The sequence below is a fragment of the Lemur catta genome, chromosome 1 (assembly GCF_020740605.2).
Source record: "Lemur catta isolate mLemCat1 chromosome 1, mLemCat1.pri, whole genome shotgun sequence".
Taxonomy (NCBI): Eukaryota; Metazoa; Chordata; class Mammalia; order Primates; family Lemuridae; genus Lemur; species Lemur catta.
The window spans coordinates 121,805,843-121,817,876 of record NC_059128.1 but is presented as its reverse complement, the minus strand read 5'-3'; the positions used below and the strand labels follow the sequence as shown (position 1 = coordinate 121,817,876).

Sequence of the window (12,034 nt, the reverse complement as noted above, 5' to 3'; positions counted from 1 at the left end):
TTTTAAAGTCTGGCAACCCTAAAGGATGCAGATATTAAAAATGAGAGTTTTCTAGAGCAAGTAGGACTTACCAGGAAAGGAGTAAGTGGTGACGTAAATCTGACCTGGCCCTCCCTTTCTGGGACCAGTGCCCTTTTGTTCCTGCAACAACCAAATCTGACATCAGAAAAAGATCTTATGTCAGATACTTACACTTCAGTGGGAATTTTTGTCACCAGAGGGTGCCTGCATCTTTAAACCTTTATTCTAATGTGGAATGAAAGAGCTTGCCTCCTGTCAAAGGTCTTTCACTGAGCAGGTGGGTGATATATCCTCAGTCTGGTTCCTTCCCAAGTCAGGGGTCGGGGCGGGGGGAAGAAGGGGACTTTTAGAGGCTGACAGATATGCCTTCAGATCCTGGCTCTGCTACTCTCTGTTTTGTGATTTGGAGTAAATTAACATTTTTCAGCACATTGTTCTCACTTAAGGTACATATGAGGATTGAATGAGTCTATACGTGTAACTGGCACATAGTAGACGCTCAGTAAATATTATTTATCTTTCTCTCCCTTTGTGAATACAGACCTAGTAGCCATATGCATATTCTGTCTACCTGAAAAGTTGACTATATCTCTAAGGCTGTCTATAGGTACCCATCTAAGACACTAGCCTGTAGGGTTAAGGAAGGAAAGATGGCATGCAGAATTACACAAAAGGGACAGTTGTGCCCTAATGATACATCCATGCAAACCATTTATAGGACATTTACTATAATAATGGTAGAAAACACTTATGAAGAACATTAGATGCCAAGGATGATTCTAGATGCTTTACATATATTGACTCATTGAACACCCACAATAGCCCCACAAGGAGACACTATTCTTATCATTTCCTTCTCCATTTTGGGTGAGGAAATGAAGGCACTGAAAGGTTAAATAACCTACTCTAGTTCACCCAGCTAGTAACAGCAGAACAGATTTTTGACCTGGGTAATGGTGACTCACACTTGTGGTCTCAGCTACTTGGGAGGCTGAGGTGGGAGGATCACTTGAGCCCAGGAGTTTGAGGCCAGCCTGGCCAACACAGCAAGATCCCATCTCTCGAAAAAAAAAAAAAGCAGTCCCCACCATTAACCACCTCACTATACTGCTTTCTGTGTGCCAGGGTCTCTGATGTTTGCCCCGTATCTTATTTAATTCTCACAAAAAAGCCTATGAAGTAGGAATTCCTGCAGCCCTTCCCATCCCACAGTTTGCCAGCAGCAAGTTGGTGGTGGGGGCTCTCTCTGAGGACAAAGAGTAAGATGGTATTTAGGTATTGGAAAGTTTTTGAATCTTAGTATTGTTATATTTAATGTCATTGAATTGTTTCAATTTCATCCTAGAGAGGGTGAACCTCACAGGACTGACGTGACTTGGCACTCTCGTTGCTTCTGGATCCTGTCTATTCAAGAATGTTCTCTTGGGTTCTCAGAGAGGCTCCATCCCACCCCTGCGAGGGAGCTGCCTTTCTGGCCTTTCTCCGAGGCTCTCTTTTCAGCACGGGGGTGATTGCCCCTGAAAGAGGTTCCCAGCAGACAGATTTTGTCCAATTCCTCTGATGCAGCACGCCCTTTTGTGTCTTTTTTCTTGGCGACAAGGTATCCATTAAAAACACTAATGCCAAAAGGGAGAGAGAAAAACAAAAGGCCTGGCTTGAATCTGCAGGACTATTCTTTGTCTCGGTTCTGGAGCCCACAGTGGAAGCTGGCGGCGCAGCCTAAAGATGAGCACGCCTCGGGCAGCTGCCCCGCCAGGAGGGAAGGGCGTAGAGGCCACCGCCACTTTTGCATCCACGTCTCAGCCTCCCAGGGTGGGATCACATTGCCTAATCGTGATGTCACCTAAGCCATTCCCACGCCTGTGGCCCACTTTTGAAATCACTTAGCAATGGGTGCAGGAGCCAGACTCGAAGTAAATTACCCTCTGACTCAGACTGTTAATCTCTGTTTTGACAACCAGCAGCAAGTCATTGGAACTTTAGCTTATACTTGGTATGAAAATATCATAACGTCATGCTAAGTCTCCTTAATTTACCCTCCTGCCCCAAGAAAGAGCCAATGTGGACAGGCAAGAAAGCAGATTCACTGGCCACGGAGCAGCAGCTAGGAGTGCAGCCGACAGCTCTGCGTGTTGGCTCTACACCGCCCCCGTCCTCTTCCCTAAGTGGCAATAATCATACTAACCACTTCATAAGGTTATTGTGATCCAGTGAGATGGAAAGTTCTAGTAAGGTGTCCTGTAGGTCCACAACAAATGCAGGCAATTTTTATTTATGCTTTTATTTCTAAACACATAGTCTCAGAGCAAAACCAAAACCAAAAAACATTCTGCTCCAGTCAGCAAGCTAAAAAAAAATTTTAAAAATAAGACAAAAGAAATAAAGGTAAAACAAAAATGGAGAGGAAGTCCTTATCTTGCTGGTTATTATTTTTATTTCTTTTTTTTTTTTTTTTTGAGACAGAGTCTCGCTCTGTTGCCCCAGCTTGAGTGCCGTGGTGTCAGCCTAGCTCACAGCAACCTCAAACTCCTGGGCTCAAGCAATCCTCCTGCCTCAGCCTCCAAAGTAGCTGAGACTACAGGTGTGTGCCACCACGCCCAGCTAATTTTTTCTGTTTTTAGTTGCCCAGCTAATTTCTTTCTATTTTTTTCTTTTTAGTAGAGACAGGGTTGCACTCGTGCTGAGGCTGGTCTCGAACTCCTGACCTCAAGTGATCCTCCCACCTGGGTCTCCCAGAGTGCTGGAATTACAGGCGTGAGCCACCACGCCCGGCCTGTTACTTGTATTTCTTATGGGTAAGGTGATTCATAGCTGCTTGTCAACTGCACAGCTCTGCACACCTGGGAGGTGTGAGGAAGAATGCAGAACTCTCCCACCAAGCCACTTACTAGGCGTGTGACTGGCTAGACGCAGCACGCCTGGCCTCCTCGCAAGGACTGCGGGTCCACGGCGCAGGACGTTTTCTTTCTCTGACACAAGTTACTGTAAGAGGCAAAAATGAAATTTGGGCAAACACCAGCTGGCCTCTGATTTGCTTCAATGACAGAAGGCTTGGATGACAGCACACCCTTCCCTTCAGCTTGTTCCTTTTGTCGCAGTTCCGGCCATTTGTCGGATTTCTGAGTTGGCTCTCTTGTTCAGCTCTGTGTTATCTGAAAAGTGGTCCATGACATGAAAACAATTTCCCATAGTTTTCACCTCATTTTCCCCCAGCTAGAAATTAAATCATTCATGTTCACCATCTGCCTGCAACTTGCCAGCCTTTCTGAATTCAGAAAGGAAATTTGAATTTTCGCCAAAAGTTTTTCAAAGTTCCAAGATGCTTTTTTGACTGTTGTCTCAAATACTTGCCAGGAAGCGGTGTCAGTTCCCCTGCGGGAGCTGGGGCGCCTTTGGCCGGGAGCCGTAATTCGCCAGCCCACTGCCTGCGCTCTCACGCTCGACATCTGCCATAATGCACCGTCTCTGTCTGCACACAGAGTGTGAGGGGCTTTTGTGGCTTTCTCTCCTTTTAAGACCCAGCGTGATCGCACACCCACGTTTACAGCAGCGTTATTCACGGTAGCTGGAACGCAGGAGCAGCCCGAACAGCCCTCAGCGGGCGAGGGCACGGGCCAGAGGGGTGTGTCCGTGTAACGGAATAGGATCCAGGCTTTAAAAGGGAGGAAATTCTGCAATATGCGATTACATGATAGAGCCTGAGGACATTATGCTAAATGACATTAGCCAGTCACGAAAAGACAAATGCTGTATGATTCCACTCCTGTGAGGTACCTGCTTCATTCTCTTCCTCCTGTCATCCGTGTGGGACAGTTGGGTGCTCCGCCGTGGACATCTGATGTGTCTGCTGGCCAGCGTCCTTTCCTTCCTCTGTCCACAGCAGTTCCTTCCCAATGCCACCTGGTGGGTGGGGAAACAGGGAGGACTGCCTCTCCTAACACTCCACCCCCAGGCCACAGTGATGGCCCAGGGAGGGCTCGCGACAGAGCCAGGTGAATTGGAGCCCTCCCCTGGGGCCTTCCGCCTAGATGCTAGGAGAGAGGGAGACTCCCGGTTCGCTGCATCTCGAGCTTGAAGATTGTTACTCCTTAGTCATGCTCCTTGGAGGAGGTTTGGCTACCACAAGGTAAAATGAGACCAATCCACAGACAGAAGCAAAACCAAGTGATGAAGTTATGTGACCTATTAATAATAAATGTCTGGTTAAATTGGTTGGATTCAGATTTCTGTCACTTACAACTAAAAATGGCCTGATTAAGATATAATCGTCTCATTTTTAAGAACATCTACTGCTTTCCATTCATATTTTATCATGTGGTACTATGTTCACTTTATTAAAAAATCTTTATTTTGAAATAATTATAAAAGTTCACAGGAAGTTGCAAAGATAGTACAGGAAAGTCTGTGTATCCTTCCCCCCATTTCCCTCAATAGCTAAGTCTTTGGTAACTATAGTACAATATCAAAAACAGGAAATTAACATTGGGACAATGTGTGCATGCTTGTGTGTGTGTGTGTGTGTGTGTTCTATTTTACCATGTGTTAGATCCATGTAACCATCATTGCAATCAAAATACAGAACTGGCCAGGCACAGTGGCTCACGCCTGTAATCCCAGCACTCTGGGAGGCCAAGGCAGAAGGATTGCTTGAGCTCAGGAGTTCGAGACCAGCCTGAGCAAAAACAAGACCCTGTCTCTACAAACAATAGAAAAATTAACTGGGCATCATGGCGTGTGCCTGTAGTCCCAGCTACTCGGGAGGCTGAGGCAGGAGGATCCCTTGAGCCCAGGAGTTTGAGTTTGCTGTGAGCTATGATCAGGCCACTGCACTCCAGCCTGAGCAACACAGCAAGACTCTGTCAAAAAAAATTTATATATATATATAAAACAATTCCATTACTACAAAAATATCTCATGCACTACCTTTTTATAGTCTCTAACTTATCATAGTCTATCAGTGTCAACATTTTACCTGTTTGAGTGAAGTGCACAAACTTCACCTCTCTTCATGTACCTTTAACCTTCCAGTTACACGTACTTGTCTTAACTATTTCCTCTACATACACTGGAAATACCTCAGACATTGTTACAATTTTTGCTCCACCTATCAAATACAATTTAGATAATTCCAGAAGAGAAGGAAAATCTATTGTATTTACTCATACTTTTACTTTTATTGCTGTTTTTTCTTTCCTGATGTTCCAAGACTTTTTTCTTCTATCAATTCCTTTCTACTAAAGAACTTTCTCTAGCCATTCTTTTAAAACAGATCTGCTAGTGACAGATTCTCTTAATTTTCTTTCGTATAGGATGCCTTGATTTCTCTTGCATTCCTGGAGAACATTGTCACTGGATATAGAATTCTGAGTTGACAGTTCTTTTCTTTCAGAACTTGAAAAATGCTGGGCCGCTTCCTTCTGTCCTCCGTGGTTTCTGAGGAGAAATCTGCTGCTGTTGACTTGTTTTTCTCTTAAAGGTAAGGAGTATTTCTCTCTTATTGCTTTAAATTGTTTTCCTTTATTTTTAATTTTCAGATGAGATATTTGTCTGAATGTTTTTTAAGTTTTTGTTTGTTTTGTTTTTAAGATATGGGGTCTCGTTATATTGCTCAGGCTGATCTTGAACTCCTGGGCTCAAGTGATCCTCCCACTTCAGTCTCCTGAGTCACTGGGATTAAAGGCATGAGCTGCCTCCCCTGGCTTGATGTGGATTCTTTGGGTTTACCATATTTGAGGTTCTCTGTGATTCCTGAATCTTTAAGTTTATACATTTTGCCAAATTTGGGGAAATTTCAGCCATTATTTCTTCATATACTTTCCCAGCACCCACTGCCTTCCCCTGGGACTTCAATGACACAAAACTTTTGGGGTTTTTCCATAGGTCCCTGAGGCTCTGTTGTTTCCGCTGCCCCCCCCCCCCCACTGTTTTCTCTCTGCTGTTCAGATTGAATAATCTCCATTGTTCTACCTTCCAGTTTACTGATTATTTCCTCTGTTCCTCCATTCTGCTATTGATCCCATCCACTGAGTTTTTATCTGGTTATTGTATTTGCAGTTCTAAAATTTCCATTGGGTTCTTTGTAGCTTTTCTTTCTTTGCTCAGATTTCTATTTTTTCCATTTGGTTCAAGCATGTTCATAATTGCTCACTGAAGCATTTTTATGATGGTTGTCTCCAAATCCTTGGCAATTAATTCTAACATCTGTGTCACACTGGTGTTGGTGCATCTTGATTCTCTCTTCTCATTCAAGGTGAGATTTCCCTGGTTCTTGGCATGATGAGTGATTTTCCACTGAAATCTGGACATTTTAGGTATTATGTTATGGCACTTCGGATCTTATTTAATTCTCCTGTTGAGCAGACCTCCTCTGACATTGCCCTGTCATTACTGCGAGGGGTATGTTGAAGTCCAGGCTCCCAACTCAGCCTTCTTTGACGCCTGGGTCACCCCCCACTAGGCCTCCACTGGTATGATCCTGGATGGGAGGCACAGGGACACCTTGTTACTGCTCCTCACGTCCCTAATGAGTCATTGGGGGGGTCACCTCCTTACCTCTGGTAGTGGTGAAATCTTGACTCCCCGCTAGGTGACCCCAGCAGGTGTCTCCCGAGGCAAGCTCAGCCGCCGGCGCAGGCTCCCTGTGCAGCCTTTCCTGGCAGAAGGGAGCGGGAACACCGTTTTCCCAGTGACACTGGCTGGAGCACAGTGGTTACTTGACCAGGCATTTCCTTTCTTGCCAGGCTACCCCTTTTCTGGTACTTTGGACTGGAAGAGCAGGTTTTCCTTGAGTGTTGTGTTGTTTTTGTTTTTCATTCCTGTTGGTGTTTCTGTATTACCAACTTCTCTGGTGTCCAGCCTGGCATATATGGGGCAAAAAGAAAACCTGAGGAACTCACTCCTTGTAGTTCCTCAGGTCCTGAGGTCCCTACTCAAGCTGCCTTCTTCTCTCCACCTTTCAGAGCTTTGTAGGTTTTATGTGTAATGTCCAGGTTTCTAGTCGTATTTGGTGAAAGAAATAGGGAAAAGTACATCTACTCCATCTGAGTCTTGCATTTGTTTTTGAAACTGTATTAACTCCTTTTGGACACAAAAGGATGCACAGAAATAAATGGTGGCAAATGCCTTTCAAGTCCCAACTTAAATGCTTCTTCTCCATGGAGTCTTCTCTTATGATCCTCTTCCTCTGTGTGGTCACTGAGCTCTGGTCCTACTCCCCTCGGAGCAGTGATGTCACCGCGGTGTTCACGCCCGTCTGTCTGCCGTCACAGAAAACAGACTGCACTCAGATACGCTGGTGCACTCTTACATGAGTGAACTCAAAGAAAGGATGCGGTTGTAAACTTTCATACAAATTAATAAGCTAGAATTTAAGTCAAAAGCTGTGCACTCCTAAGGATTAATATTTTTTATACAAACTTTTCCAGATATCTGTATTAAATTTTATTGCTTTAACTTTTAGACTTTTTCAATTACGCAATTCAAACTTATCCTTAGAGCTGGCCAAATAGGTTATACACTAAGTCATATCTAAATATTAACATAATGTATACTGGTTGGGAGAAAATAAAAACTCTTTCTCAATGTCCAAACGAATCCCCAAACTCACTAGACTGAAGCCCCAGAGGCCATGTTTTTTCATCTTTATATCCCCAGCTTCTAGCACAGTAGAGGACACATGGAAGGGAAGAGGACTCTCACCTGTTAGTTTTAATTTTCTCTGTGAAGTAAGAGGCAAGGTCATTTACTGAGAGAGAAGGCAAATGGAACAGACATCTTGAAAGACAGGTGATGGTTTGGAAAACCAAAATTTTAATTTATTTCATTTATTTTTTAAAAATTAGAGACAAGATCTCCTTATGTCACCCAGGCTGGAGTGCAGTGGCATGATCACAGCTCACTGCAACCTTACATTCCTGGGCTCAAGTGATCCTCCTGCCTCAGCCTCCCAAGTAACTGGAACTACAGGTGTGCGCCACCATGCCTGGCTAATGAAAAAAATTTTTTTTCATAGAGACCGGGTCTTGCTATGTTGCCCAGGCTGGTCTTAAACTCCCGGTGTTAAGCCTTCCTCCCACCTCAGCCCTCAGAGTGCTGAGATTACAGGTGCAAGCCACTGCACCCAAATTTTAAAAAATAGATGAATGTATGTAGAATTGGAGAAATGAAGGAGAAAGGGAAGTTCTGGGACCCTTTACAGATTTTTGAATTGAGTGACTGGCTGGTAGGTCACTCAACTCAAGTTGAGAGGAAGAACGAGCGAGTGCGGAAAGACAGATCAGTGGGGGCGTGTTGATCTGACAGGTGTGTGGGATGGTCTGGTAGAGAGTTGTGTGCACCAGGCTGTTGCCATCACCTGGAAGCACGTGGTTGGGACTGTCACCTGTGTGTGCCTTTGACATTACATTGAGAAGTGTGAGAATAGAAGACCAAGGACAGAATTCTGGGAAACCCTAACATTTATGATTCAGGTATATGAAAAGACACCTTAAAAAGACTGAAAAGTAGTAGCCAGACAAAGAGGACCAGGACCAAGTCACAGACTTGAGGGAGGACAAAGGAAAAAAATGATGTAGAAAAATAGTCATTGGCCGGGCGTGGTGGCTCATGCCTTTAATCCTAGCACTCTGGGAGGCCGAGGCGGGAGGATCGCTCGAGGTCAGGAGTTCAAGAGCAGCCTGAGCAAGAGCGAGACCCTGTCTCTACTAAAAATACAAAGAAATGATTTGGACAGCTAAAAATATATATATTAAAAAAAATTAGCCAGGCATGGTGGTGCACGTCTGTAGTCCCAGCTACTTGGGAGGCTGAGGCAGGAGGATGGCTTGAGCCCAGGAGTGTGAGGTTGCTGTGAGCCAAGCTGACTCCATAGTACTCTAGCCCGGGCAACAGAGCGAGACTCTGCCTCAAAAAAAAAAAAAAAAAAAAAAAGTCATGGCAAACATTCATGATAATAGAAACATAAAACGTAGCCTACAAATGATATGAAAACAATGATATCATTTTATTTGGTTTCTTTGTTTTTTTTTTTTCTCACTCTGTTGCCCAGGCTAGAGTGCAGTGGCACAATCATAGCTCACTGCAGCCTCAAACTACTGGGTTCAAGGGATCTTCTTGCATCAGCCTCTTGAGTAGCGGGGACTACAAGCGAGCACCACCACACCCGACTACTTTTTAAAAATTTTTTGTAGAGATGGGTGTCTCTCTATGTTGCCTTGGCTGGTCTTGCACTCCTGGCTTCAAGCAATCCTCCTGCCTTGGCCTTTCCCAAAGTGCTGGGATTACAGGTATGAGCTACACCATCATTTTTAATGGCAGTAGGTAGTGATTCTATTATGTATCTACATATTTTACTTAAATAATCTCCCTTATTACTGGACATAATGGTTTTACAGTTTTTCAATATTATAAACAGCACTAGGGTGACTCTCTTTGTAGCTCGGTCTTTGAGCACATCCATGAGAAATTCTGTAAGTGGAATTACTGAATCAAAATTCATACGAAAGTCGAAGACCTCTAAGGTGTATTGCAAAATGCTTGTTGAACTTCTTAATATCACTGACATTTCTATATTAACCAACTTAAACACGTTTAAGAGAGTGAAGAAAGTATTTCTGTTAAGAAGAGACTTGAGTATTTCTTTTATGCTGAGCAAAAGGTGAGAGCACAGAGGGAAACGTTGAAACTGCAGAAGGCTGATGACAGCCTTGAGGAGATGGGAGAGAGGGACCTCGAATATAGACATGGAGGAGGAGGGGCACCTCTGAGACGGGAAGGGAGGAGCCAAACACGGGTTCAGAGGAGTACAGCCTGCGTGGACGGGCAGGTGAGACATTGAGGAATTCTTCCCCGGACACACTCAAGTTTCCCCGTGAAATAAAAGGCAAACTAAGTTGTTGAACAAGAAAAAGGCAGGAACGGGGAATGACCTTGAAAAAGGCGGGAAAGTTTTGGAATATCCGATGAGTAGTGCAGGTGACTGAACCTGACCAGAGCATAGGACTGCGGGAATGTTCTCAGGACACATCCAAAGCCGGACACCACGCGCAGTGTTCCTGATCTATGGAATTGTTCTTCGACCCAGAACTGCCCCATGGCTGGTCCTTCCCTCACTCAGACCTTTCACAAGTGTCACACTCTCAGAGAGCCTCTCCAATCGCGTTATGTAAAGCAGCACACTTTCTGTGCCTCTGGTCACACTGTCCCATTGTCAAAGTGTTATCACTGTCAAAAGTATGTTCTTTCTTTGTTTACTTGCTTGTTTGCTCATTTACTTCATTTGTCCCCACTCTAGGGTGTGAGCACCTGAGCAAACAGACCTGTTTGTCTTACTCATCACCAAGTTCTCCACGCACAGAACGATGCCTGGTACAGATTCTTTAAAAAATACTGTTGACTGGCTGAATAAATGGGTTAATAGTCAAGAGCGGGATGGGATTCATTTATGATGGACTAGGATTTCCAGAAGAAACAGGGAAAAGCAAAGTTCGTTGGGGAAGAGATGCAGAGCAGAATGGGATAAGAGGAGGTGGGGCGAGAGAAGAGGTGGGAACGTGCATCCAAGGTGCTGCCCCAGGACTGAGCAGAAAGGCCAGGTAAGCGTGGCCGGGGTGGGCTGGACACAGTGGGAAACAGTTGCCTGCTGCTTAGATGGGGAGTAACTGAGTAGGGGAAGATTCAGATACTGGGACAGGTGGTGACAGGGCGCAGGTCCCTGTGATGTGCCTAAACATGCCACACGGGGGCGTTCTCCTCTTGCACATACCGTGGAAGAAAGGCGTACCCTGAGTGAGAGGTGACGAAGGACAAGCTCCCCTAAGAATTCCGCTCAGTAACATGGAGAAGACCCATCTGAGAGCCAGGGCTAAAAGGAGCGGAACATTCGGAGCCGGCTGAGCGAGGGCACAGCGTCTGTGTGAGTCCGTGTATGTGCACAAGAGCTTTGGTTCTGTGCCCAGGGCAGGCAGGAGGAGTGTTGTGTCAGCCCAGAGCGGGCACAAGCACAGGAGGAGGGGAGGCAGGCACTGAAGTCATTTTCTTCTTGGGCCCTTGGACTGTGCGCGGAGGGTTAGAAACGGATGCAACTGTTTTTTGTGTGATTCCGGGCGATGGCCAGAGAGGCTGTACCCGGACTTGGGGACTTTGTGAGATCCCAGGTGGAAGCAGGGCTGTTTGGGAACTTAAGAAAGGGTGGCCGAAGATGGCCAAGTTCCCCATTCTCGGTGTGGCCAACTTTCCCACCCAACTGGCTCAGTTGTCCCCGTTCTCCTCTCTCAGAAAGACCTGCTATGTGGCCCTTCCACCTGCTGTGCGCGGCGGGAGGAGCCCACACACGGGGCACGCCCTCCTCCCGGTTGTCCTCCACTCCGGGGGCCCTCTTTGCTGCTTCTCTGTTGCCATCTGGTAACAGTCATGTCACCGTGCTCTCAAGCACTGGCAGGCATGGCTCCAAAGTGCAGCTAACTCCAGGCTGTCGAGATGCCACAACTTGACTGAAGTCTTGAGACTAAAAGGAATCACAATGCAGAAAACAAAACCAGGAAATTCAGTATCAGACATCACTGCTCCTAGAGCCTCTTAGCTGTGTTTTCTCACAGAAAGCCCCGGATACCGCCCCACCGTCTCTGGAGTCAAGGCACCGCTCTTCCCGGAGCGTGAGGCCCCTGGGAGCCCCTGGACCCCACCCCCCATACTGCAGGGCTACTTCCTTTTCCATGTAGGACAAGCAGAAGTGGAAAATTACAGGTTGCTGCGAGGCCCTGTCTGGCCCAGCTGAGGCAATCATAGCTCTGGTGATACATTTCTCACAGTCTGAGTTATTGATCTTGAGTAACCCCATGTCTGGGATTCTGGCAGCTCAGTGTGGGCAGCTCTCTCCTAAGCCTAGTCCAGGGTCTCTGCATGTTCTTTCTCTTTCCTCCAGTGAAGATGCACAGGCTGGCGGGGTTGGTCTTACAACATCCTGGAAGCCAGTACTGGAGCAGAAACCGCACACACGCCCGCTGCCCCGCCCCCG

At 45.9% G+C, this 12,034-nt stretch overlaps 1 pseudogene; it reads right to left on the bottom strand.

The window, feature by feature from the left end:
• The window catches only part of LOC123641020, a 52,698-nt pseudogene extending 42,585 nt beyond the window's left edge, over nt 1-10,113 (bottom strand).
• Nucleotides 10,114-12,034: the final 1,921 nt, after the last annotated feature.